The sequence below is a fragment of the Hemicordylus capensis genome, chromosome 3 (assembly GCF_027244095.1).
Source record: "Hemicordylus capensis ecotype Gifberg chromosome 3, rHemCap1.1.pri, whole genome shotgun sequence".
Classification (NCBI taxonomy): Eukaryota; Metazoa; Chordata; class Lepidosauria; order Squamata; family Cordylidae; genus Hemicordylus; species Hemicordylus capensis.
Genome location: NC_069659.1, coordinates 35,195,141 through 35,217,437, shown reverse-complemented (window position 1 = coordinate 35,217,437; position 22,297 = coordinate 35,195,141). Strand labels below are relative to the sequence as shown.

At 43.2% G+C, this 22,297-nt stretch overlaps 2 long non-coding RNA genes across 4 annotated transcripts in view; one reads left to right on the top strand and one right to left on the bottom strand.

The window, feature by feature from the left end:
• The window catches only part of LOC128352258 (uncharacterized), a 40,791-nt gene extending 30,711 nt beyond the window's left edge, over positions 1 to 10,080 (bottom strand). Inside the window, exons 1-3 of one of the 3 annotated variants that reach the window (XR_008320291.1) lie at positions 9,571 to 10,080; positions 8,116 to 8,306; positions 60 to 178 (exon numbers count right to left, since the gene is read on the bottom strand). This is a non-coding gene — a long non-coding RNA (uncharacterized LOC128352258). Of the gene's footprint in view, positions 1 to 59; positions 179 to 8,115; positions 8,842 to 9,570 lie in introns of those variants that run through there. The other 2 variants (XR_008320290.1, XR_008320289.1) reach the window with 2 other exon arrangements.
• Positions 7,710 to 21,503, top strand: LOC128352259 (uncharacterized). Its single transcript, XR_008320292.1, has 2 exons — positions 7,710 to 7,789; positions 20,986 to 21,503. It is a non-coding gene; the product is annotated as an uncharacterized LOC128352259 (long non-coding RNA).
• Positions 21,504 to 22,297: the final 794 nt, after the last annotated feature.

Sequence of the window (22,297 nt, the reverse complement as noted above, 5' to 3'; positions counted from 1 at the left end):
AGAGGCCCTCCAGAGCAGCATTCTATTAGGTATGAAGAACAGCCATCAGAAAGGAGTACCTTGTTATCCACTGGAGTTCCATTCCATTCCATTCTCCACTGGAGTTCCATTCCCACAGCTAAACACAGATAAAGAAACTGGGGATAATGAGTCTTATGGGGAGTGGGGGGTTAACTTCCTGCAGAGAAAAAAAAAGGCAGAAAAACCATGAAAAACAGCAGAAATAGAAGCAAAGAAGTGCCATAACATGCTCTGTAGGTCTCCAATTGTGCAGCGATGCCCCCCCAAACCCCAATTTGGGGGGTTTTCCTTTAAAAACCATAGGGTTTTGTTTGTTTTTACAGAAGAGCCACAAAATGGCTCCTTTAGCCAAAATGGCGGCCAGAAATGACCTTGGAGGTCATTTCCAGCCATCTAGAAACCATGGATACATGAGTATTAACCCTTTGTATACCCGCAAATGCCAAGGTCGGGTGGCACTTGTGGACCATGAATATGTGAAACTGAACAGTGAGGTCTACCTGTATCCCCAAGGATACACAGAAGTGTTTTCTACTCACACATGTGGTGTGGTGTTGGACTAAGGCTAGTATTAAGAATCCTAAAGTGTAACGTTCATTCCTTGGTTCATAAATTGCAAGTGGACTCAAGAATTTTCATGACTACTACCTCACATTCATTCATATATATATATATATATATATATATATATATATATATATATACACACACACACACACACACACACACACACACACACACACACACATATCCCCATTAGGATTGACACTTGTGTATGAAGGAAGCAGAAACAGAATTTTCCATTCTGACATTTTTAGGAGTTTTAATTACATTCCTCCAAGGAACATTCCATTCTTTCACTTTTATTTTTGATGGTTAAGTTGTGTTCTCATGTTTGTTCTAGTGATTAATTGTCTTATCTTGTGGCCAGTTTATCTCTTAGAAACACATATTATTTCACGATAAAAAGCTAAAACTGAATGCTACCAGGAATCTGTTGTTCTGCTTCTTGTTATTTGGTTGATGTTAATTTGTTTCCACTGAAATATTTGGATCCTTTAAACAGAAATCTCGATTGTAGGTGCATGTTCCTGTCTTAGAAGAATAACTTTCTAGGTTGACTATCTGATTGGTTACATTGAAGCTATGCCTTGCATATCTGTCTTTGATTTTATCATATACTTCCAACTTGGGAATGAACTGTCCCAGGTTCAATCCCTGGCATTTCCAGGTAGGGCTGGAAAAAACTCCTGCCTGAAATCTCAGAGTCTCTGCCAGCCGGTGAAGACAATACTGGGCTGGGTGGACCAATGGTCTGACTCAGTATAAGGCAGCTTCCCATGTTCCTATCTAAATGTCTTTATTTACCAGATCTAGTCTCTGTTTTCTGGTTCTTGCCTCTGTTAAATGACTCTCTCTGTTTTGTCTCTTGTTTTTGCCGTTGGAGAGATGCCTTGTAACATTCTGTTAGCATTTCTTGCTAGAATTGTCAGTCTTCTGTGTTCAATGTATATGCTTTTACATGATCATATTTTATAAGTGTTATGAGCTGCCCTGGAAGTTTTTTACTGGTGGCACAGAAATGTTTTATATGAATAAACAAAATCTCTGCCCAGAGTCTCTAAAGATTAAGTATTGGAGATTAAGTGGTGTTGCAGATGATGTATTGTATTAGATTGCCTGGAATGCCTTCTTCACAAATATTTTATGTACTTGGGATTTCCCCTTTCCTTTTTGTGTATTTGTATGTTCATATTTTAAGACTTAATTTAAAAAAATTAAAAGTAGGGTGAACATGCTAAGTGGGACATAGGACGCTGCCATATACTGAGTCAGACCATTGGTCCATCTAGCTCAGTATTGTCTACACAGACTAGCAGTGGCTTCTCCAAGGTTGCAGGCAGGAATCTCTCTCAGTCCTCTCTTGGAGATGCCAGGGAGGGAACTTGGAACCTTCTGCTCTTCCCAGAGCGGCTCCATCCCCTGAGGGGAATATCTTACAGTCCTCACAGTTCTAGTCTCCCTTTCATATTCAACCAGGGCAGACCCTGCTTAGCTAAAGGGACAAGTCATGCTTGCTACCACAAGACCAGCTCTCCTCTCCATGTCATCCATAGCCAGTCATTTTACAAGCTGTTAAGATTTATTTTGAATGACTGATAAAATATTGTGGGACAATAATATTTTTTCTAGTAATAATGTAAAGGCATCATGGCTTTTTAAACAGAGCAGGACAGCCTGCCTACTGCAATGCAGTAAGCGAATGCAGTGAACAAAAAAAAGCCCAGAGAGCTTTCTGCAATGTGTTATAGGTGTGGGCAGGGAACTGGACAGTGATTCCCTTGCTATGAGAATACGGACAAGTTCAGATGCAACAGTGGCACCTAAGGCAGCTGCCGCCCCAAGAGCATGCACCCCGCCATCCCTTCATGAGCTTCTGTTTCTATTGTAGGTTCCAATAAGGGTTCCCTGTAACAGGGATTCCCAGATGCTATTGACTACAACTCCCATCATCCCCAACTCCGATGGCCTTTGGCTGGGGATTATGGGATTTGTAGTCAACAACATCCAGGAATCCCTATTACAGAGAATGCTGGTTCCAATACACAGACATTAGTAGGTTCAGACAACATAATCAATCTTCGCATACCATGCCCTACTTCACATTGGGAACCCAATATCTGTAAATGAAATGTGAAGTAAATTGCTGATGTTGGGTTCCCTGAAGGAAGTAGGGCAGGATATGCCAAGATGCGTGGGTTTGACCAATCTCAGCATATTGGAACATACAATAGAAGTAAAGACTCACAATGGGATTGGGGGAGGGGATGCACACTCCAAGGATCGTAGCAACCTCAGGTGCTGCCATTATGTCTGAACCCGTCCTAAGGGTATTACCAGTGTGTCCCTTTTTCATCTGTCAGAGGGTACCTTTTAAATACCTTATTCATGATTTGTTTTGCCAGGCTCCTTGCACCCAAATGAGAAACATCAGGTGCAGTATCTTATGGAAACACAGGGTGATTTTCTATCTTAACTTCCTGGTGAGAGAACATGTGAATTCCCTTCTACCCTGTTTTAGAATCCCAAACAACCAGACTCCCATCAGAAGCAAGAAGAGGCAGAAGAGGTTAGAGAGGCATTATGAACTGACTACCCCTTTTCCTTCCCCTGTATGTATGTATGCAAGTATGTACCATATTTCTGTACCACCTGATATGTACATCTCTAGGTGTTGTGTACATCTCTAGGCGGTGAGATAATATTTATTTATTTATTTATTTATTTGATTTATATACCACCTTTCCAAAAATGGCTGCGGGCAGTTTACATCAAAATAAAACTATTAAAATCAATTAACAATTAAAAACAAAACAGCATAAAACTAATTAACAATTAAAACATTTAAACAGTTAAAAACCCTGGAGAACCAGGCCAATCATTTACAGCAGTTAGAAATAATTTTCAACCAATTATAAACCCTGGAAGGCCAGGCCAAACAGATAGGTTTTAAGGGCTCTCCTGAAGGCCAGCAATGAATTCTGGTTACGGATTTCTACTGGGAGTGCATTCCACAGCTCTGAGGCAGCTACAGATAAAGCCCACCTCTGAGTCGCCACCAGACGAACCAGCGGTCACTGGATATGGACCTCCTCAGATGATCTTAACCTGCAGTGGGGATCATGTAGAAGAAGGCGCTGTCTAAGAGGCTAGAGAGGCATTATTTATGGCATTAATGAGAAGGAGCAAGAAAGAGTTGAGGACAAGTGAATCCAGATTTCCTGGATTAGTAAAATGGGTGATCGCATTCAATCAGGAATCATACTACATGAGAGGGATGTCCTCACTATGCAATGTGTTATAGGTGTGGGCAGGGAGTCTGATTTAGTCTGATATAATCAGCCAGTCTGATTTGTTTACTGATGATAAACAAACTGAGGGCAAGTGAAGGCAATTTAAAGAGAGAACAAGGCAAGTAAAAAGGCAAAGAGGAGCTACACGAAGCAAGTCCTCCTTAGAGCAGCAGCACCTAGCTGTATGAAAACATCAGAACTTTACTTGTTCTGGCAGGAACTGCTCTCCCTTTACAGTTAGGCAAAGGCAGCTATCTGAGAACCTCATGCATGGAGGTTTTCAGAGGAAGAGTAGAATAGAAAAGTAATTAATAAATCAATGGTACCATTATAGTAGGGGATGTCAAATATAGATCCCCCAGAATTCTCAAATGTGTGCCCTCAGGGGTTCTCAAACATGGGTCCCCAGAAGGTCATTGTGGCTTGGGATGATGGGAATTGTAGCCTAACTACATCAGGGGACTCAAATTTGAGAACCTCTGCCATATAGAGTTTATCTTTCGAAAATTGAAGATTGTGCTATGCTATTAAATATGGATCAAGTTCTTGAGGACTTCTGGAAGGTAGAAATCTAATACCTCTTGAAAAAAGCCCTTGGTAGAAATTATGGAAATAGTATAATTAAAGAGAGGCTAATCAGATGAGTAGATTCTTATCCCTTTGTAGTCTGTGTCTACCATCCTGTTTTGGAGAGAGTAGATATCTCCTCCTCCTGAGCACCTGGGGAAAAATTATGTTTAAGAACAAAGGGGATGCTAAACCTCTTATTAGAAACAAAGGTATAATTCATGGTTCTGCAGTGATTCTGCATCCCAATGCATTTGGTATGGTTTCACAGCAGGACCATATTGTTATGAGAAGGCTTGTATGAAAACAAAATTTGGGGAATAAACAAAATTATGGCATTGAAAAATCATGAGTCATCTCTTGGTTTCTTAAAGCTGTGCTTTACTCTGGAGGTAATAAATCATGCATAAATATTCATCAAGGATATAAAATATGTAGATGGTGAATAATATTTTCTCATTGTTACCCCCTGATAATAGTAATTGAATTCAGTAAACAACAAGGCTCCTCAAACGGTAAGGTACCATCATAGACTTACACCAGTATACAATTTTGGTCTGTTTCTTGATAAAACACTGATGATGTGATTGGCAAGATGTTCATTTATAACATATGGAACACTTCCACAACAGAGAGCCTGTCTCAATGGTTGCTGTCTTCCTCTACATCAGGGCTGCTCAACTTCAGCCCTCCTGCAGATGTTGACCTACAAGTCCCATAATCCCTGGCTATTGGGCACTGTGGCTGGGGATTATGGGAGTTGTAGTTCAAAAACAACTGGGGGGCCTACGCTGAGCAAGCCTGCTCTACATCCTGCAATGTAGAGCAGTCATGACAGGCCATCCATATTGCAAAGTTGAGCCACTCCTTTGAACTTAACATCATATGTATGAGCTCCCAAAAGTAATGCCCAGGGCTGAATATGGACAGCTGCCACTTCTCAAATACCCTTCACAGGATGGGAAATGGACAGCAGAGTTTTGTGGTCTGTGACCAAGGTGAACTTCCTGCCATAAAGCTAATGTCCAAATTTCCACTCCCCAGATCAAGGTCAAAGCTTCTCAATCTATTTGAGCATAGTTGCGCTCTGCCAGACTTAACAATCTGGATGCAAAAGCTATGGGTCACTCCATGCTATCAGACATGACAACTCCAAGGCCATATGTGGAGGCATCACAAGCCAAGCTAAATGGCTTAGGCCCTGGGTATCTAAGAGAACGTCTTCTTCATTATGAGCCCCACTGCCCATTGAGGTCATCCAGAGAGATCCATCTCCAATTGCCGCCAGCTCGGCTGGTGGCCACACGGGGACGGGCTTTCTTGGTTGCTGCCCCGAGGCTGTGGAATGCGCTCCCTGCTGAGATACTATCCTCCCCATCTCTGACAATTTTTAGAAAGCATTTGAAAACCTACCTCTTCACCCAAGCTTTTCCAGTTCTTTAAAATTTTTATGTTTTAATTTGTGGATGATTTTTAAATTGTTAAATTGTTTTAAGTTCTTCCAGGCTTTTTAGGATTTGTGTCAGATTCTTTACATGATTTTAATCACTGGACCCTCTCACAGTTGCGGTACTTGATCCATGGCCCTGTGCCACATCACAGGTGCTGATGTCACTCCAAACACCAAATGATTGTACTGGAACAGTCCTTTTTCCATTTCGATGGTCAAGAATTTCCTATGTGGTTCTTCCACTTCCATTTGTAGATAAGACTGTCCTAGATCTAGTTTGTCTGTCGACGAGCTAGTAAGAAGATATCTTCAATATGAGGCATGGAATAATGTTCAAATCTCAACATAGGATTTTTGGTAATTTTGAAGTCACCACAAATCCATATAGAGCCATTCTTCTTCATGATGGGGACAATCAGTGTAGCCCACTCCAATCAACCTTAGTCATTATGCCCATGATTTCAAGTATTTCAAGTTCTTTTGCTAAAGCATTCTTCATAGCAAGTGGAACATGTCGAGTTTTTAAGAATTTTCGCTGGGCTCCCTCCACCAAAATGATGCTGGCCATATTATTCTTCAAATGACCAATACTCTGCTGAAGCAATAGACAAAAGGGTTTCCAGCTGCACCTGTGCATCAGTTCTCCGAGGCACTCAGAGAGTCTTGATGGATTTCCAGTCCATTGCCCTTAACCAACTGCGTCCAAATAGTGCTGCCCCAACCCTCGTGGGAACGACATATAGATTTAAATTTTAAGACTGGCCATTATACTGAACTGCCACAGAACACACTCCAAGGTAGGGGTTATTTTTTGTCCTGTGTATGTCTTTAGTTTGATGGCTGCTGAACACATGTATACATTGTTGAATTTCTTTTCATACTCTTTCTGAGGAATAACAGACACAGCCAAATCAGTGTCTAGTTTCATCCAAAGTGCTTTGCTCTCTATTAGGGGAGTGATCCATATGGGCTCTGTATCCTCATCTTGAAAAGAGGCAGTCTGTACACACACAATACTTTACTACCGTCATCACTGCCCTCCAGTACCCATATGCCACGATAGCTGCTCTGCTGCTGCTGCACATCACTGTTGCTGCAATGTTGTTGGGCCTTACTATTGCTCCAAGTTATGTGGTAGACTGACACACTGGTTGTACATGCCCCTTTCCCCCATTCTGTCAGCATGTCACATTTGGGAGGTGGCAGTTAACAATCTTATGTCCCAGCTTGCCACAACGCCTGGTTACCTTAGAGAGCTCCTTCTTCTGTATGTTCCCCATAGCACGTTGAGGTCATTCAGAGAGGTCTCTCTCCAGTTACCACCGGTGTGTCTGGTGGTGACTCAGAGCTGGGCCTTCTCTGTAGTTGCTCCTGGTCTATGGAATGCACTCCCAGCAGGTATCCATAGTCTGGGCTCATTGTTGGCCTTCAAGAGAGTGCTAAATACTTATTTGTTTGGCCTGGCCTTCCAAGGTTTTTTAATTGGTTTTAAGTATTTGTAATTGGTTTTAAATGGCTCTGAACTGTTTTAGATATGTTTTTATATTGTTTTAACTTGTTTGTTTTAAATGTTGTTTGTTGTAGTATTTTACCTGTTGTGCCAGATATTGTTTTAACTTGTTTGTTTTAATTGCTGTTTGTTGTAGTATTTTACCTGTAGTGCACTGCTCAGAGCCTTTGGATGGGGCGGTATAGAAGTCAGATAGATAGATAGATCGATAGATCGATAGATCTATCTGCATTTTCTATCTGCACCTGCATTTTCCCTTGGGTTCTGTTTTGCCCATTTGATTCAGAGTACAATATAGGGGATGATTGGGAGGCTCACTCATACTCACAGCTTGCAACTCCTGTAGCTACTTCCATGGATGAGGCTATTTCTAAGGCTTTTTAAAAGGTAAGTTCAGTTGATATCAGGAGGCATTTCTGAATGCTTCCATCTCTGAGACCACAAACCAGCTGATCTCGCAGAGCCATTTGCAAAGTCTCCAAATATTGGGTAGCAACGATATAGGGAGGTGCTGAAAGGCATCCTCTCATACAGTGCAGGAAGAGGCACTGGTAAACCACTCCTATATTCTACCAAGAAAATAACATAGAATGTGATTGCTAGGAGTCGACACCGACCCAACGGCACAATCTTTCCTTTCTTTCCAAAGTTACAGGATTCTGCTAGTCTCTGTAATACAGTAGCATAAGCCACAATGGCTTGATCAACCCCACCTGTTGATTCCGTTTGTGAAAGCGAAAATTTGCGGCAATCTCCAAGGGCTTAGGTGAAAAATGGTCTTGTAGCAACTTCACCAGTTCAGCAAAGGACTTAGAGCATGGCTTATCTGGATATTTCAAACTGCGAAGGACGTGGTATGTTTGACCTCCCATGTAGTTTAATAATGCTGGCACCTTCTTTTCCTCTGGAATATCACGGAGTACAAAATATTGCTCCAGGTGCTCAACATATGTGGCCCAGTCCTCCACAGAATCATCAAAATGGTCCATATTTTCTCTTTGGGAACCCACATCTATTTATTTCCTGAGGCTGTTAACAGGTCACCTCACACGTCTACCTTCAAGGCCTGCAAGGGGCCCTTCCCTTAACTGTCTGCAAAAAGGTCTTGTCAGGCCTAGTCCTCTGCAAGGCCTCTGGGCCTAAATAACCAACAACAGCTACTAACTTGTGGGTTTTTCTAGTGCAGAAAACAGCAGTACTGCCATCCCAGGAGAATCCCACCTTCGTCACCACTGTTAAGTCCATGGATCATACACAAACTGGACAAGCTAACAGGTTCTTTATTAACAGATGGCTCCCAGAGGCAGGCAGCAGCTTCTTAAAGTGAAACAACAACAGAATCCCTCTAGAAGCTTGGCTTAGCTTGACTGAGCATACACCACAGCTTTCAGCTTATCAGGTCATACTAATTGAAACCGTGCATCACACTAGAGCCATGCTAAAACTACTCACAGTTTTTTTCCCACATTTCCAAGATAGGGCTGAGAGAGACTCCTGCCTGTAACCTTGGAGAAGCTGCTGCCAGTCAGTGTAGAGTAGACAATACTGAGATAGATGGACCTATGGTCTGACTCAGCATATGGCAGATGCTTTGTTCCTATGTATGTTCCACCTTCCCTTCTCAAAGATTTTTCAGTGCTCCTTGCAAAAATGTTCACAAAAAGGTGAGGGGAAATGGTTACATTTCCGTCACTTTTGATTGCCTCTACTTGCACTCAATGAGACCACCACGTCAACACATCTAATTAGCTGTGCAGCACTGTAGTCACATCCCATTTACTCCATGATCCCTAACTGTATGCGCTGAGCATCTGGCTATACAAGAAACAGTACCTCATTTGCCATCATTTATTGGGCCACAATGTGGTAAAACATTGGTAAAACTGCCGCCCTGTAACCAGAAGTTTACAAGTTCAATCCTGACCAGGGGCTCAAGGTTGACTCAGCCTTCCATCCTTCCGAGGTCGGTAAAATGAGTACCCAGAATGTTGGGGGGCAATATGCTAAAATCATTGTAAACCGCTTAGAGAGCTTCCAGCTATAGAACAGTATATAAATGTAAGTGCTATTGCTATTGCTATTGCTATGTCATCATATGGCCAGATCTGACTTTGTCACATCATAATGTCGGGCAATTCATTATGTAATCCCTGACTGACTAGACTCACCAATGACTAATTCAAGAGGGAGAAAGAAACAAGAGTCAGGTGGAATCCCTCAAACTTCTAGGTCTGTGGCATAGCAAGGTTGGTGGCAGCCCAGGGGTAAAATCCGAAACACGGCCCCGTGCTCCTCACTCCCCGCCCCTTCACTCACTGCCTACCACCCCTTCACTTGCCACCCACTACCTGCCGAACCACTTGGCTCTGCTTCCCCCAACTGCCAGCAAGAACAGGCCTGCTTTAGAGGGTTGGCTGGTCTTGCTGTGATTGGGGCTGCAGGGCTGGGGTGAGTGCAGCTCCCCTGTGATGCAGTGGCAGCAGGGGAACGCTGAGGAGAGGGTGACCTCCCTAGAGGGACAGAAGCGGTGACACATGCTGCCCCCCAGCCCCAGGCACCCCACTGTTGTGGCCACCCTGGCTACCACATTGGACCCGGAGTTACTAATCCAAAATTTTGTGAAATCAAGGCCTGTGTCTGATTCTGCTTGATTAAGAAATCAATTGAAGCCTGAACTCTGAGTGAAATGACTGCCTCCTAATAGACTAGCCAAATTGTCTGGACTTTGCTCTCAGGTAATGGCATTGGGGGAAGCTAGAAGCTGATCCCGGATTTCCTCTGGCAGAAGGTTTTACCATGTTGATGTTGCCTACATTGTTTTGCCTTAATCAGATGGATTAATTACTAGTCTCACACATATATCCTATTGCTGTTACTTTGAATGTTTATTATTGTTGTTGTTGTTATTAATTAATTAAATTTATACCCCGCCCAAATTTACGTCTCTGGGTGGCTAACAACAATTAAAACACATATAAAAGTTAAAACAGTTGAACATATAACACATATAAAAGTTAAAACAATACAGTAATTTAAAAACCATAAAATTAACAGTACTTTTTAATTAAAAACCTGAGAAGGCTTGGGTAAAAAAATAGGTTTTCAAATGTTTTTTTTTTTTTAAATAGCCAGAGATGGGGAGGTTCGTAACTCAGCAGGGAGCGCATTCCACAATCTCGGGGCAGTAGCCGAGAAGGCCTGTCTCTGTGTGACCACCAAACGAGTTGGCGGTAACTGAAGAAAGACCTCCTCAAATGACCTCAATGAGCGGTGGGGTTCGTAGCGAAGAAGATGCTCTCTTAAATACCCAGGACCTAAGCCGTTTAGGGCTTTATAAGTTATAACTAGCACTTTGTATTATGCCCGGAAACCTATCAGCATCCAGTATTTAACTCCATCAGCAAAGGAGTAATGTGGTCTATCTGAGATGACCCAGAAACCAACCTGGCTGCCGCATTCTGAACCAACTGAAGTTTCCGGACTACATACAAAGGCAGCCCCACATAGAGCACATTACAGAAGTCAGGTCTGGAGGTTACCAACAAATGTACCACTGTTTTGAGGTCATTGATCTTGAGAAACGGGTGCAGCTGGCGTATCAGCCAGAGGTGATAGAAAGCACCCCTGGCCACCGCCTCAACCTGAGAAACCAAGGAGAGGTGTGGATCCAGGAGTACTCCCAGACTGCGGACCTGTTCCTTTTGGTGAAGTGTGACCCCATCTAGAACAGGTAGATCAAAATCATCTCTAGAGTTCTGACCCTGCACAATAAGTTCCTTATCTGGATTCAGCTTCAGTTTGTTCTCCCTCATCTAGCCCATTACTGCTTCCAGGCAGGCATTTAGGGAGGATATGCCATCACCTGAAGAAGTTGACATGGAGAAGTAGATCTGGGTGTCATCAGCGTACTGGTAACACCCAGCTCCAAATCCCTTGATGATCTCTCCCAGCGGTTTCATGTAGATGTTAAAAAGCATTGGAGGGAGTATGGAATTTTATAATTACACACTAGGTAGATGTACACAAGAAGTTGTTTAATTGCTGTCTCACACATATAGCTTAGCTTCTTCCTTTTTAACACCAACACCTTTGACTTTCAACACTCTTTGAGGCAAGACGCCAGAAGTCTGTGGACAAGGGAGAAAGCCCATCCGCAAAGTTCAGAAATGCAGATGCTTTAGGAACACAAGAATACAATGTTTTCTGTTAACAGCTAACAGGAGATGGAATTCAGATCCTGTTATCCTGGAATAACCTATTATCCTGAACTGATCAATAATTGTCAGGGGACAGGATCTAGAGGATAACAACAATTGACACTTTTGAGATTCATGACAGATCAAAAGGACCAGCCTGCATAAGAGGCCACCTCAGACATGGCCAGTCAAAAAGCTTATGCCTAACAAGCAAAGCTGCTCATTTCTTGAACCTTTTGCTAAACTGTGAGGCAGAACCAAAGGCTCTTCTTGACAAAGGCAAGAAATTACTGGTGATCCTACCGTGGGGCTTGAGATCAGAGTAATTTCTACCTACTATTCAGCAATATCCAACATAACTGCATGAGGCCTGCCTGAACTTCGCTCCGAAGCATCGGACCCAAATTGCTCACACTTGCTGTCCCATGACGAGACCCAGTAATACATCTCTCTCAAGAACCAGCCTTTGCCTCCAACTTCCTTCCTGCTCACTAAAACCTGGTGCTCTGCCATTCCCCCTTCCAAGCAGCTCCCTCCCCTCTCTCCTTTCCAGTTTCTCTATCTCTTGCTAGTTAGAAGTACTTACTGAGATTATATGCTTCTCCACATTAGGGATGTGCACAGAACCACAGAAGCATGGTCCGGCACTGGGGGGAGTGTGTCCTTAAGCGGGGGTGGTAGTACTTCCCCCCCCCCCCGCCGCTCTTCCCCCTCTGGCGCTGGAGTTGCCAAAAACGTTCTTGGGGCGGCAGAGTTCCTCCCTGCCGCCCCTGCCCCCGTCGTTGTCTGTAAGGGTTAAACTAGAAAGAGCTTGCGGCGCGCATACGCCCTTCGCGGTGCACATGCTCGTCTCCACCGCTGGTGCGCGTGCGCCATGTGATGTTTGCGGCGCGCGCGCCCCAGCAGCGGAGATGAGCACGTGCCACGAAGGGCACATGCACGCCACCAGCTCTTTCTAGTTTAACTCCCATAATGCACTGCATGAGTGTGCGACACATTATGGGGATTCTCCCGATACCAGTCGGGAGCCCCACAATGGGGGCAAGCAGCTGGGGCTGGCAGACAATTAAAAAAATATGGGGCTAAGGGAGCGCTAGTTCTCTTAATCCTGTTTTAAGATGGTGGCTGGCTTGGTAGGTTTGATGCCTAGGCAGCACCAGGATCTGGTACGATTCTGTGGATTCTCATGCACGGACAAGACCAGGCTTGGCTTTGTTAGCCTGGTTTTGCCCGTGCATGAGAACAGCCTCAGTGGATCAAAAGCCAATAAAATTAGACATTTTTAAGCGCCATTTATTTCAAGGTCAATATTCAAAGCACAGCTCTTCCATTAAAACCAATGTGACTTGAATGTGCCTGATTTTGACTAGCTTACGTCATGAATAGCTTTTTCCAACTCAGGACAAGATATCTATACTGCAGTGTTTGGGGAGGGCTTAACATGTATTCAAACTGCAAAACAGCAAGGAATGAAACATGTCTCCAAGGCTGGATGTGCCAAATTCTAGAAAGATTGCTCTAGAATATCACCATTCTATGGATTAGACATGCTTTGCTGTTTACAAAGTCAAACAAACACAGAACTCTTTTTTCCTCATTTATTCTTACACGTATGTTTTTCTTTGACCTAAATAACTGATCTCCTGCCCACCCCTCAGCCATACTGACAGCCCACATGTAACTGTCGAACACGAGGGTCCCCACCACACACTTTTAAAATGGGCCCAGATCTTCTAACCTCTTTTGTTATTTATTAAGTTACGTTCATATCAAAAGGAATACATTTCCTAAGTTCTTTATTAATATGTCACATCAGATTTCGAAGTGTAACAGAAGGGTTAAAAAATGAGAAAAAATTAAAATACAAAATGAGCATTACATGTCAAGCTGAATTCATGGTGAAGAAACAGTGGGCCTCTTTACTCTCACAGGACTTTTTTTTAAAAAAAAAAATCTTATTGTGTATTGCAAATAACAGCAAGGGTAACAGAAAATATGCTATAATTAGATACAAAAAATATTATAGCATATAGAACATATGCTGTAAAAGAAAATAGCAAGGGTAACAGAAAATATGTTAAAGGGTAATAGAAAATATGTTTCTTCTTGTCTTCACTTTCCTGTTTACAATAATTAGAAACAGATTAGTGTCAGTGGTATGTAATGCAAAGTAAAATATTTGTGAAATGCACAACATAGAACTAACCATCATGAACATGACGACATTCTTAGGAGACACAGAGGTCATCCACACAATCAAAACGTGTGTACTCCCAATTTTTGGTTGTGTGGAAGCAAGGTAGGAAGAAAAACTGGGTAGAAGTGATTGTGTGGAAGCAAGGTAAGAAGAAAAGCTACCCAGGTTTTCCTCCTACTGTGCTTCCACCCAATCCCTTCTGCCCAGGTTTTCCTCCTACCTTGTTTCCACACAACTGAAAATTAGGAGCACACACAGCTCCCAAACCTGAGTAGAACACAGTTTTTAATTGTGTGAATGACCTCAATAGTTGCTTAAAGGTTTAGCATGTAATAACTTGTGGGGTCATAGAACTGATATATGTGCTCTAAAATCCTGCATTAGAGTGACCCAAGGATGCAGCCACATTTATTTTATTTATTTTATTTATTTAACGTATTTCTATAACACCCCAAACTTACGTCTCTGGACGGATTACAACCAGATTACAACCAGACGGATTACAACATTAGTTAAAAACAGAAACAAGAAATTTAAAAACACGATAATTAAATTTTTTTAAAAAATATATTCTAAAACATTAAAAACAATCAAAACAATATTAATTAAAAGCCTGGGTGAGCAGATGCATCTTTAAAGACATTTATAAAGCTGTCAGAGATGGGGAGGCTCTTATTTCACTAGGGAGCACATTCTAAAGCCTCGGGGCAGCAACAGAGAAGGCCCGTCCCTGAGTAGCCACCAGACGAGCTGGTGGCAAATGCAGACTGACCTCTCCTGATGATTTCAATGGGCGGTGGGGTTCATGATTCATGAATGGGCAGTGGGGTTCATGGCCCTGTCCACCCGCAGCACAGTACCCCCAGTGACTGTTGCTGGTATCTATCTGATGTTTCTTTTTAGATTGTGAGCCCTTTGGGGACAGGGATCCAGCTTATTTATTTATTATTTTTCTGTGTAAACCACCCTGAGCCATTTTTGGAAGGATGGTATAGAAATTGAAATAATAATAATAATAATAATAATAATAATGATGATGATGATGATGATGATGACATTCTCTTAAATACGCAGGGCCCAAGCTGTTTAGGGCTTTATAGGTTATAACCAACACCTTGTATTTTGCCCGGAAACATACCGGCAGCCAGTGTAACTCCTTCAATACGGGAGTAATATGGTCTCTCCTAGATGAAGGAAGTAATGCATGAAGCTGCATGACCACACTGACAGCTCCCTATTCCAGCCAGGCTAAGAGCCTACAGAGCATGAAGACAGACCTGGCAGGCACTGGCTGGCATACTGAGTAAAATTACTCAGAGTAATCCCATTGGAATTAAAATGACCCATTAAGAATTTCTTAACCTGCCCTTTTAATTTCAGTGGGATTGCTCTGAGTAATTGTCAGCCATACTGAGTTCATCTGAAGAACCCAGAAGCACATTCCAGGTAGCAGGTTGAGATTACAAGAGGCAAACTACACATTGTACACAAATGCATGTAAGAAAGCCTCAACAGACCTGGAAGCGGACTTCTATCAAGTCAGACCATTGGTCCATCTACTGGCAGCGGCTTCTCCAAGGTTGCAAGCTGGAGTCTCTCTCAGCCCTATCTTGGAGATGCCAGGGAGGGAACTTGGAACCTTCTGCATGCTGTGTGTGCTCCACAAAGGTGCTTTTCCTAGATCGGCCCCATCCCCTCAGGAGAATATCTTACAGGACTCACACGTGTCTCCCATTCAAATGGAAACTAAGTGGAACCTACTTAGCAAAGGGGACAATTTATGCTTGCTACTACAAGACCAGGTCTCCCATAATGTAAAATTATCCTACTTTCTTATTGATTGGCCTGATGAGAAAATTATTCCACATTTTCCTCATCAGGGGCTAACATGATGATGACAATTACTCCAAACAGCCCCCTTGAACAGGAAAAGGGGGGGGGGAGTACCAGCCAAGCCAGAAGATGTGAGGATATCAGAAACACAGCTCAAATAGGACCATAGGACCAGGACCACAGGAAGCTGCCCTATACTGAGTAAGACCATTGGTCTATCCAGCTCAGTATTGTCTTCACAGACTGACAGCGGCTTCTCCAAGGTTGCAGGCAGGAATCCAAGGTTGCAGGCAGGAATCTCTCTCAGCCCTATCTTGGAAAAGTCAGGGCGGGAGGGAACTTGGAACCTTCTGCTCTTCCCAGAGCGGCTCCATCCCCTGAGGAGAATATCTTATGGTGCTCAGACATCATGTCTCCCTTTCATATGCAACCAGGGCAGACCCTGCTTAGCTAAGGGGACAAGTCATGCTTGCTACCACAAGACCAGCTCTCCCCTCCCATACATAACTAGCATTGTGTAGTGGCTAGAGTGTTGGACCAACACTTTGCTAAAGAGTTTTCTAGGTAACCTTCAGCTAGTTGCTTTCCCGCAGTCTAACCTAGGGCTGCACAACTTGACCTTCCACCAGTTGATGGACCACAACTCCCATATTTCCTGACTATTGGCCATTTGTGGTGGCTGGGGTAGATGGGAGCTGTAGTCCAACTACAGCTCAGAGATCAAAACTGTGCAGCCCTGGTCTAATGTGCAGCATTTCATCTTATTGCTATTGTAAAGTAAAAACTATAAATGCTTCCCTGAGTTTCTCTGAAGAAGGGCAATTTTAAAATGTGATAAATAATATGTCTGTATAAGAATGCTATGGCATGGTCTCATTTTTATTAAAATTATCACCTGAATAAGCAAAACAAAATACTATTCAAGAAGATATAATTATAAAACCTGTTCAAATCCAGAAGAAAGTGTGTTTTTAAGCATTGGCTCCATGACAACGCTCCTGTTAGCTGCTGAAATAATGCCAGTGTTTCTAATCTTCGCCTCGGGTAGAATTTATGCTGTTTGGTGAGAGGACATCCAGTTGAACATAAATACTAAAAAACACACACACACACCCCAAGTGTGCCTTGTGAACAGGTCTCCGGAAAGTCTGGAATGCTTTGTGTGTTTTCTTCACTTGCAAGATGAACAACAGCAGGGAAGATATAAAAGCCACACAGTAATAATGGCAATTTTTAAACAAAATATTTGTAGTAGAGGAAGCCTCGAAGAAAAAGGGAGTGCTGAGAATAGTTTAATATAACAGAGAGGAGGCAGCTTTGCTTTTTAAACAGACCTTCTTAAACTACTGTATAATGGAGTTTTCTTCCCAGCAAAAAGAGCTCTGTTTTCACACAGACTGCCACTTCCATCCCTGGTATATTAAAAGTAACTTTCCTTTAACAGAGAAAGAATCTTGCTGTGCAGGAAAACAAGAAGATAATCAAATGCCTTCAACGTTATCAGAGATAAAATCCTAATTAAGCAAGAACAGCAAAAGCAAGAGCGTGAACGTTAGCAAAGATAGTCAGTGTGAATGAGAAACAGGGCAATACTTCACAAAGGGGGGAAACACTCTTGAATAATTCAATTTTTAAAAAAATCAAATGAAGGTTAGGAAACTAGAGGCATTATACCAGTTAGTGTCTCATATGTTGCGGAAGTGCCTAGTTAGAATTAATGTTAGTTGTTATTAGTGTTAAGGCCACTCATGGTAGCAGGTGCCCACCTCCATGTAGTTTCACTGAATTGGCCCAGCGCAGTTCTACGGGACTCTGGGAGATGCAGAGTGCTAATTGTATAGCACAGGGGTAGGCAACCTGTGGCTCTCCAGATGTTGATGAACTACAACTCCCATCATCCCCAGCTGTAAAAAGTGGCTGATGGGATTTGTAGTCCAACAACATCTGGAGAGCTGCACGTTGCCTACACCTGGTCTAGCCCAATGGTTCTCAATAAGGAGTACACAAACCCTTGGGAATACTTTTAAGGCTTGTATTAATTATTTTTTTATTTAACATATTTTTAGACCGCCCAAAACCTGCATCTAAGGCCTTCATTGCAACCCTACCTATACACATGGACATCGCCACTTCAGTTGTTTGAAGAATGTCTTAGCAATGAAGAGATCATTGGCTTGGCAGAAACTAATAGGTCGTTCTCCTGCTTTGTTTCTGTTTCATAGGCCATATAGGCCAAGTGTGTTTTCCTCCTTACCTTTTCCAACTTTGGCATTCCAGTCTCCAACCACTACCAGCACATCTTGCTTGCATATTCTGTCAATTTCAGACTGAACTTGAGCATAAAACTCATCAATGTCCTCTTCTTCTGCATCAGTCATTGGGGCATAGACTTGAAGAACTGTCATGTTAAAGGGTTGTCCATGAAATCTAATTGATATTAGTTGATCACTGACTGCATTGTACCCAAGTACTGTCATTGCTTCTTGACTATGAAAGTAACACCATTCCTTTGTTTTTCGTGTCCTGAGTAGTAAACGGTATGATTTTCTGATTGAAAGTGTTATATTCCAGTCCATTTTAATTCACTGATGCCCAAGGTGTCAATCTGTAGTCAATTCATTTCATCTTTCACTGTGTCGAGCCTTCCCACATTCATGCTTCTTACATTTCATGTTCCCATTATAATTCTGTCTTTGCAGCTTTGGATTTACTTTCCCCACATGGCAACATCAGCCCCTAGACGTCCAAAAGGCTTTAATCTAACCACATCATAAACACCATGGGTACTCTGAGAGATCCTCAGCAATTCCTCAGTAGAATGTTGATTAGCATCCTACCTGAGGGGCCCATCATCTGACAGTACATCGACAATCATTCTATTTAGTCTATCCATGTGGTTTTCTTGGTAAAATACAGGAGTGGTTTACCATTGCCTTCTCCCACGCGGTATGAAATGATGCCTCTGTCGTTGTCACTGAAGTGATCATCCGCCTCCAGCACCTTCCTATATTGCTGCTGTCCAAGGTGCCTGCTTGCTTTAGCTGGGCAGCTGGGATGACCTTCACGCTTTGGGTGACCCTGCTAGGAATATACCTCCTGGCGTACTTCGCCCATCCCTCCCAGGAACAACACACCCCGCCATGATAAGGCAGCATAGCAGGACTTGTAAGGGACAAACACATATACAGCCACTAAAAATCTCTATGAGGTACCTGTGCAGGTTTCAGACAAAAGCAGTACACTTGTTTTAAAAGGCTGAAACCCTGTGGGCTAGCTGAACTTTAAAAAGGACTCTCTGGCTCCTCCCAAGCATCATTTTAAGATCATAGCAAGAGGTGAGGCAATGGCCAATGCCCCCAGGGTCTTTGGGCTGGCAGCAGGGAACTGCAGCCCACCAGCAGTCAGTCTGGCCCTGCTGGCTCTGAAAGGCGGGGGGAGTGGGGCAAACAGAAGCTACAGTACCCTCCTCTACTTGCCCTGTACCCCTTCCAAAGCCTGCCTGGGTCAGATCTGCCCTCTTCCTTCTCCCTTGCTCACCTTTCAAAGACTGCAAAGGTCAGATTGGGAGCTGGAGCTCCCAATCCAATCTTTTCAGGCTTTGAGATGCACATCTGGTGCGATGAAGAGCTGCCAGCAGTCTTTACGCTTTGCCCCAGAGTTCCTTTAGTTTCCCCAACAAAGGGGAACCCAGGCTGGGTGCCTGGGTCTGTCACCCGCTATGGCGAGCATGGGTGTGCACTGGGCTCCCATCCCCTAATGGCTGGGCTGCAGAGTAACAGTGCTCCAGACCTTTCCTGTGGACCAGATAAACCCCTACAACAACTGGAGGCTTACCTGGGCAACAAGGCAGTAGTGGTGCAAAGTGCTTCGTGGTAACCAACTCCCTGCTACTATTTTCTCTTCAGTGTACCTGCCCCATTGACAGTCATGCAACAATTAGACGGTGGGCAGGGGCGTAACTATAATAGGGCAAGGAGATACAGTTGTCTGGGGGCCCACTGTCTTGGGGGCCCCCCAGAGGCAAGTCACCTGACTGACTCCCCCAGCCGCACACCCGCCCGGGCTTCCTTCAGTTGTATTCATCCTGCGAAATTGATGTGAGTGTTAAGACCTGGAGCTACCAGAACAGCATGTCTTTCTCTAGTACTATTAAATGACTTGCATCGTCCACAATTTACAAAACCTTTTAAAAATAATTTAGGATGTTGTTCTATTGTGGCACATAGATGTATAGATAGGTAGATAGATAGATAGATATTTTACTATGCTTTTTGTTACCACTATTCATTCTCATTTAAGATTTCTTTACTTCATGAGCTGAGCTTGAGGGGGGTATTTTAAAATCTTGTCTCTGGGCCCACTCCAACCTTGCTACGCCCCTGACGGTGAGGGTGGGGGGACGCAAGCAGGCAGCATGGTCATTGTGAAGCACTCCAGACTGCACTCTGAATTGCTGCCACCGCCCGGACTTTCAACCAGTCAGGCACTGAGCGAGACCTCAAGGCATGCCATGGACTTTCTTGTGGTCATGGGCCCTCAGCCAGTGCCCGACTTGGCCAACACCTGTTGCCACCCCTGCATCCAAGAAGGTGTCTAATCTCCTTTTACAGCCAGCTAAATAAGTGGCCATCACCGGATCCTCTGGAAAATTCCATTCATTAATTATGCATTGTGTAAAGAAGTAGTTTCCCTTATCTGCCCTAAATCTGCTGCCAGTGCTAATCACATTGGCTGACACTGTATTCTGGTACTATGAGAAAGGAAGAAAAACTCTTCTGCCACTTTCTCCATGCTGATTCCCTAGTTTATAGAAAGGGGGCAGAGGCATTATTGAGAGAGGGCAGAGCGGTCATTCACACACACATTTGCCCCCATCCTGTGTTTCAAACCACATGTGATTGCAAGTTCTCAAGAGTACCTACATCCTTGGTTGTTAAGCAGCTTTAAAATTAACCATAATAAATGCTTTTAAAATACACTGAGGTTTTGCCCAATTTAATGCTGTATACAAGAGTAGGCCTGTGAGTCTTGTGAGTTTTAGCTACCTACTGAAATCTCTTTACTCTTTCTTTAGCTCCAGACAAACTAGAGCTTAACATACCAGCCTTGAAAAGGAGCAAGTGTTCTAAATCTTGGTCAGGCAACCAAATCTATGTTGGTTATTGATCAACATTTTTGTAAACATTTAACTCTCCTGTTTCCCCCACCCCGCCTTAAGATTTTTATTTTAAATCATCCATCTTTTTCTTCTTAACTAAGGGGGGGGGGGACATTACCAGGGCAATACATGTTACAGACTTTTATACGTAAATACAGGTTTCATTTTCAAACATACAGATGTTCTTTTCTCTCCCCAGAAATCCTTCCTCTGTTCCACCTCCTTGATGTGAGGACTGTTTGTTCAAATGGAAAAGGAAGTCCAACACGTGTGTGGTTTATTACGTTTTCTTGAGTTGTGTGCTTTAATCCATATTCTTGGGCTACATTCCTGACTGCCATTGTAAAGTTATCCACCTCCGTCACATACCTATGGTTAGCTGATAGTTGCTTCTTAGGGATATTGTCCAAGTTTGAGCAGTGAAGTCAATAGAAAGCTTTTCACATCTCTTCAGCTTTGGAAATCCTTTTCTCTGGATGTCCCACAAAGGCTAGGCCTGAACATCTTGTAGAGCCATGGCAAGATATTTGTTTGTTTGTTTGTTTATATATTTGGTGATAAGCAACGGATTATTTTAATGGCAGGTCGGTTTTTACATTAATTGCTTTGCTATTTAAATATTTCTATGCTCATTCACTGTTTTTGAAAATGTCTGGGGAAACTGAAGAAATGGAAAATGTTACAATCCAAAATATAATAAAATGAATGTAATTTTTATTTATTTATTTATTTATTTATTTATTTATTTATTTATTTATTTGATTTATATACTGCCCTTCCAAAATGGCTCAGAGTGGTTTACAGCACGATAAAAACAATTTTGACTTAATAAATACTTCATATTACAGAAAGTTGAATTTAATGAGCCACTGAGGGCATTCACACGACACGACGTGTCGCCTGGTGCATCAGGAGCCTTTCCGGCTGCTCCAGACCTGTGGAGCCCACCTTTTGTAACCAGCATTTTACCAAGGTAGAACAAACCAGGGTTCGTTCCACTTTGGCAGGCCATCATCTGTGTGATTGCCACTGTGTAGATGATTCCCCCCCCCCAGCCTGCTGCCATTTTGTGCAGTGAGCCCAGGGGTGGGAGGGTGTTCGTGGCCACGCTGAACTCAGTGGCTGCTCTACTGAGAGCAGCCACTGCACTCCTGATGCAGGGTACATTGGGGTGCAGAAGGACTTCCGATCCCAGCTCTTGCCTCCACCACACCCCCATTTGTGTGGGTGTGCAGTGCAGCAGAGGCCAAGACAGCCGCCGCTCATCTGCATGGGAAGGCAGGCAACCTTCCCCCCAGCCCTAGGGAGTGCATGATCAGGGTTGTGTGCATGACCTCAGTGAGTTTCTTATAGCAATATGATAACTGAATTGGAGGAGGGGAAAGGGAGAGAGGGAGGAGCCATAGGTGATGGCCTCTGGCTCAGTGGTAGAGCACATGCTTTGGATGAGGAAGGCCACAATTTCAAACCTTGGTATCTCCCTGCAGGGCTGGAAAAGATCCCTGTTTGGA